This window comes from Etheostoma cragini, chromosome 22 (genome assembly GCF_013103735.1).
Source record: "Etheostoma cragini isolate CJK2018 chromosome 22, CSU_Ecrag_1.0, whole genome shotgun sequence".
NCBI lineage: Eukaryota > Metazoa > Chordata > Actinopteri > Perciformes > Percidae > Etheostoma > Etheostoma cragini.
The window spans coordinates 1,751,765-1,757,027 of NC_048428.1; positions in this window are offsets into that span (position 1 = coordinate 1,751,765).

The window sequence follows — 5,263 nt, forward strand, 5'->3', positions numbered from 1 at the left end:
TTTCGAAGTACTATACTATGACTTTTTATGACTTTTTTCAACAAACTATACGAAGACTTTTTATGACTTTTTTCGATGCACTTTACTATGGTATGATTAATTTATGACTTTTTTCAATGTACTATACTATGACTTTTTTTGATGTACTATACTATGACTTTATATGATTTTTTTCGATGTACTATACTATGACTTTATCTGACTTTTTTTGATGTACTATACTATGACTTTTTATGACTTTTTTCGACGTACTATACTATGAGTTTTTACAACTTTTTTTGATGTACTTTACTATGACGTTTTATTACTTTTTTCGATGTACTATACTATGACGTTTCATGACTTTTTTCGATGTACTATACTATGACTTTTTATGACTTTTTTCGATGTACTATACTATGACTTTTTATGATTTTTTTCGATGTACTATACTATGACCTTTTATGACTTTTTTCGATGTACTATACTATGACTTTTTATTACTTTTTTTGATGTAATATACTATGACTTTTTTGTCAATTTATTTTGACATACTGTTCTATGGCTTTTTTCGACACACTATACTATGACTTTTTTATCAATTTTTTTCCCCATGTTATAATAGGGCGTTTTTCGACAAACTATACTATGTCTTTTATATCCCTTGATTTGACATGCTGTACTAAGACTTTTGTCTCACTTTTTTCCTTATACTATACTATGACTTTTTTAGCACTTTTTTTGACATAATGTAATATGACTTTTCTATTATTTTATTTTGACATACTATACTATCATCATTTATAATTTTTTTCGACATGCTATACTATTACTCTTTTTGACATACTGTACCATGACTTTTTTTAGTCAATTTTTTCCACATACCATACTAGTACGTGTTCATCACTTTTGTTGACACTTCTATGACAAACTATGAATATTTTATCACTTTTTCCAACATGCTATACTATGACTTTATTTATCCATTTTTTCACCATACTATAACTATGGTGTTTTTCAACATATTATACCATGACTGTTTCATCACTTTTTTCAACAAAGTATACTTTTTTATCACTTTTTTGACATACTTTACTATTACTTTTTTATCACTTTCATTAACATATTATTCTATGCATTTTTTATAATTTTTTTCACCATAATGTACCATGGTTTTCTTCGACATACTATGTTATGACTTTTTTCAACACATTATACATTGACTTGTTGATGTAGCATAGAATGACATTTTTGAAAAACTACAGTACAGGCCAAAAGTTCGGACACATCTTTTCATTGAATGCTTTTTCTTTATTTTCATGACTATTTACATAGTAGATTATCACTGAAGGCATCACAACTATGAATGAACACATGTGGAAATATGCACTTAACAAAAAAGTGTGAAACAACTCTTACATAGGTCTTATATTCTAGTTTCTTCAAAGTACCCCCCTGATAGTGCTGCAAACCCTCGGTGTTCTCCCAATGAGCTTCATGATGTAGTCCCTGAAATGGTTTCCCTTCACAGGTGGGCCTTTTCAGGGTTAATTTGTAGAATGTCTGGCCTTATTAATGAAGTTGGGACCATCAGTTGTGTTGTGCAGAAGACAGGTTGCTACAAAGCCGACAGCCTATTGGACAACTTGTAGAATTCATATTATGGCAAGAACTAATCAGCTAAGGGAAGAGAAATGAGTGGCCATCAATACTTTAAGAAATGATGGGTCAGTCGGTCCGGAAAATTGCAAAAACTTTTAACGTGTCCCCAAGTCCAGTCGCAAAAACCATCAAGCGCTACAACAAAAGTGGCTCACTAAGGACCCCCCAGGAAAGGAAGACCAAGAGATACCTCTTCTGCTGAGGATAAGTTCATCTGAGTCATCAGCCTCAGAGATCACAAGTTAACAGCAGCAAAAATCATATTGTTGTATTTTGAAAAAATTGATAAAAAATTCATAGTATAGTGTGTCAATGAAAGTGATAAAAAGTGTCACTTGATTTGTTCATTCTGTTATTTGTTTGTTGTTGTTTGTTTGTTTGTTGTCTGTTACAGTGGCAGACTCTCGGTGATTAAGTCATTGTGTAGTAGTAAAAAAAAACATACCAAAATTGTAGTAGGCATATGTCAGAAAGTAATAAAAATGTCATATATATCATAAAGTATGTTAAAAAAATGGCGTAGAATACTACTCATTTAGTATGTAGTATAGTATGCCATGAAAAGTCATAGTATTTTGTTCTGTAACTGCTGGATGTGTAAATAAGTTACTGTTTTCCATATCAACATTATCCTATCAACTTGTTTCTTCTACCCCCACGTGGCCAAAACAGTTATTGCATGCTGAAAAAATCATATGAGAGATTACCAGTTTTATTTTGTTTTGGAACAAAATAAAAACCATGAACCTCCCCCTCACCCAAAAATAGACAAATTAAACTATAAACCGAATAAACATATGTATATATACCCAAATAATAAGCACTTAGTACATCTCTCTCCACACATGACTTCACAGGAGCCCTCCAGGAAGCTAACATATGTTTTTCCATGTTCTAGAGTAACCATTTATGTTACATTTTTTTCCAAATGGTGCAACTCTAGCCATCTGACAGGCCCACTCCTGGATTGAAGGCAACCCTTTATTCCTGTAGAATCTTAGAATAATCTGTCTGGCTATCAATAAACTAGTTTGGACCAAGCTTCAAATACTTGATGAGGCATTTCGATATGGATCCAGCTCAAACGGCCAGGCCACTTTGGGCTAAACTACTTTTAAGTGAGCGATTATCAGATGTGTTTTGACCTCACTCTCTCTCTTCAATCCAACACAAGGGGGGAGCTATGGGATGTGTGCCACTTAGAGAGAAACCTTTTTCTCTTACCATTAGTACTGTTGCAACAATGTCAAGGTACAGATATAAGTTGTTTTATGTGACAAACTAGTGGAGAAAGGTAGACCAACCAAGGGTGGGATTGGATACTGTGACTCTCCTCTTTCACCTCTTGTTTTCTCTTACGTCTCTACCTTTTGCTACATGTACTGTATGTCTGTTGAAAAAGGAAACAATATGATGGTCGCATATGTAAACGGACAAGATCTATGTCAATTGATGTGATGTGTTCCAATAAACAAATTTAATGAGAAGAAAAGATAGAAGTATAAGGGATAAAATAGAACCATTCAAGTATAGTACAATCACCTCATACTTTCAACCAATGTTTACTGTCTTTTGCACCATAAGGAAGGCCATTTGAAGCAAAAACTAACTATTTTTAAAATGTCTTAGCATATTAAAGATGCTGGACCAATCCAGTCAGCAGGTATCATCCCTGTTCAAGTGTGTCAGTCTAAGCCTACACGTTGAAATAGCATCGCACTTTGTGTGGTACCGCTCTTAGATTTGATTGAGAAACAGCATGACACTGGGAGAGAGAGAATATTCTGTGGAGTCTTACCTCTCCGTCCTCGTCCAATTAGATTATAGCTGGCTGGCCGTGACCAGCCACTGGAGCAAATTGTCAATTATGATGTTTATTGTAGAGCACACAGTCGACTCTGTGGCCTGAGGGGGGAAAGGGCGGATGCTGCTGAGGAGGCATACCTCCATCCCCTCCTCGCTTCATTCTCCCTCCAGGCTAATTTGGTGGCCGCTCTGTGTGACACCTGCCACCGAGCCAAATAGAGATAACCATTTCCCGATGGATTTCCCCCGGGAGAGGCGGGAGGAGGGAGGCCTCTTTCATATTTGTCTGGATGGTCCTGAGGGCCAGCGCTGGCCATAACCAGCTAATCCTGAATCTCACAAAGACCCAATAAATGCAAATGGCCCAACATTAGTGCTCATTATTAGATGTGTAGGTTATTGTAATGAGACATTATACATTTCATGTTTGGACATAAAAATCTGATTAATAAAAAAAAAAAAACTATCAAGACAAGGTAAAATTACAAGATTTTGGGGTTTTATTCACATATACAGTACAAACATTCACTTTTTTATTTGTTACTGAAGTGCAATTTACAGACCTTAGCAGCAATTCTTCATATACTCTCATTTACATGATAATTAGACATTTTAGGATCTCTTTCAAATCTTTGTCAACATCTTTTGTACATTTCTTTTTCAATTTGTTTTTTATTTATATACATTTGTACACTTTTAGATACAATATTGCCATTCAGACATGCCTTATACGCATTACCGCTCAAAATAAATCGGCAAATTTGTTTTCATGGCTAATCCAGCCGTTATGAGTCATGGTGCGAAGCAATGAGCTGATGATGTTGTTACTGTGTCGAGTTATGGAGTGTAACAATAAAACACATGTTGATAAAGAACAAATGTTCTGATACACACAGACATGATTTACACAACATCTGATCAGAATTGGACATGAGTTTCTGAAAACTGACTTCCGGGGATTTTAACAATTAAAGCTGCCACAGGCCAAGGCTGGACTAAAAACCAGGTCCCTGAGGTACTAGGTTTCCTGTATGTCAATTGGTTTTGGTAATTTCTTAGTGAATTTGCATTATTACAGTTCATTATCAACTAATGCGAGTTATTAACACAGAACAGACAGCTAACTAGCTAGATATTCGCTGTATTTGAGAAAAAGTGTATTTGATTAGAATCACAGACTCCACCTTTTTATGAATACATAACGAATCATGTTTTTTTTATTAAATTATTAAGTTACGAATATGCGATGCTATAGAGGCGCCCAAATTATTTCATATGAAGGGCCAAAAATGTATCTGGATGGAAGGCCACGGGCCAAAAATAAGTGATGGTGTTATAAGAAAATGTATTTTAATTTATAGAAAATGAACAGTCTAAATCCAAAATAAAATTTTTAAAAAATAACACTCACTGCTCTTTAATCTGCGTATATATCTCCCATATCACACACCTTTTACAGTCATCGAGGAGCGGGAGAGAGAAAATACCGTAATTCTTGTAATTCTTCGTAGCTAAAACTTACATACTTAATTTAAAAGGGAAGTTTACCAGCACTGTGCTTTACATTGCTGTAAAACTAAAATTAAGTATGTTTAAGCTGCACAAAATGTACATTTCGTATGATTAGCCTACAGTCATGATTTTACAGCACTTTCAAAATAAGAGGACAATATGCATGAGCGTGTCGAATGCCACGTGGGAGTACTTTGCCCCCAAATTGGGCGGCACTGCTACAGAGATATACACTCACCGGCCACTTTATTAGGTACACCTGTCCCACTGCCCGTTAACACTTAATTTCTAAGCAGCCAATCAC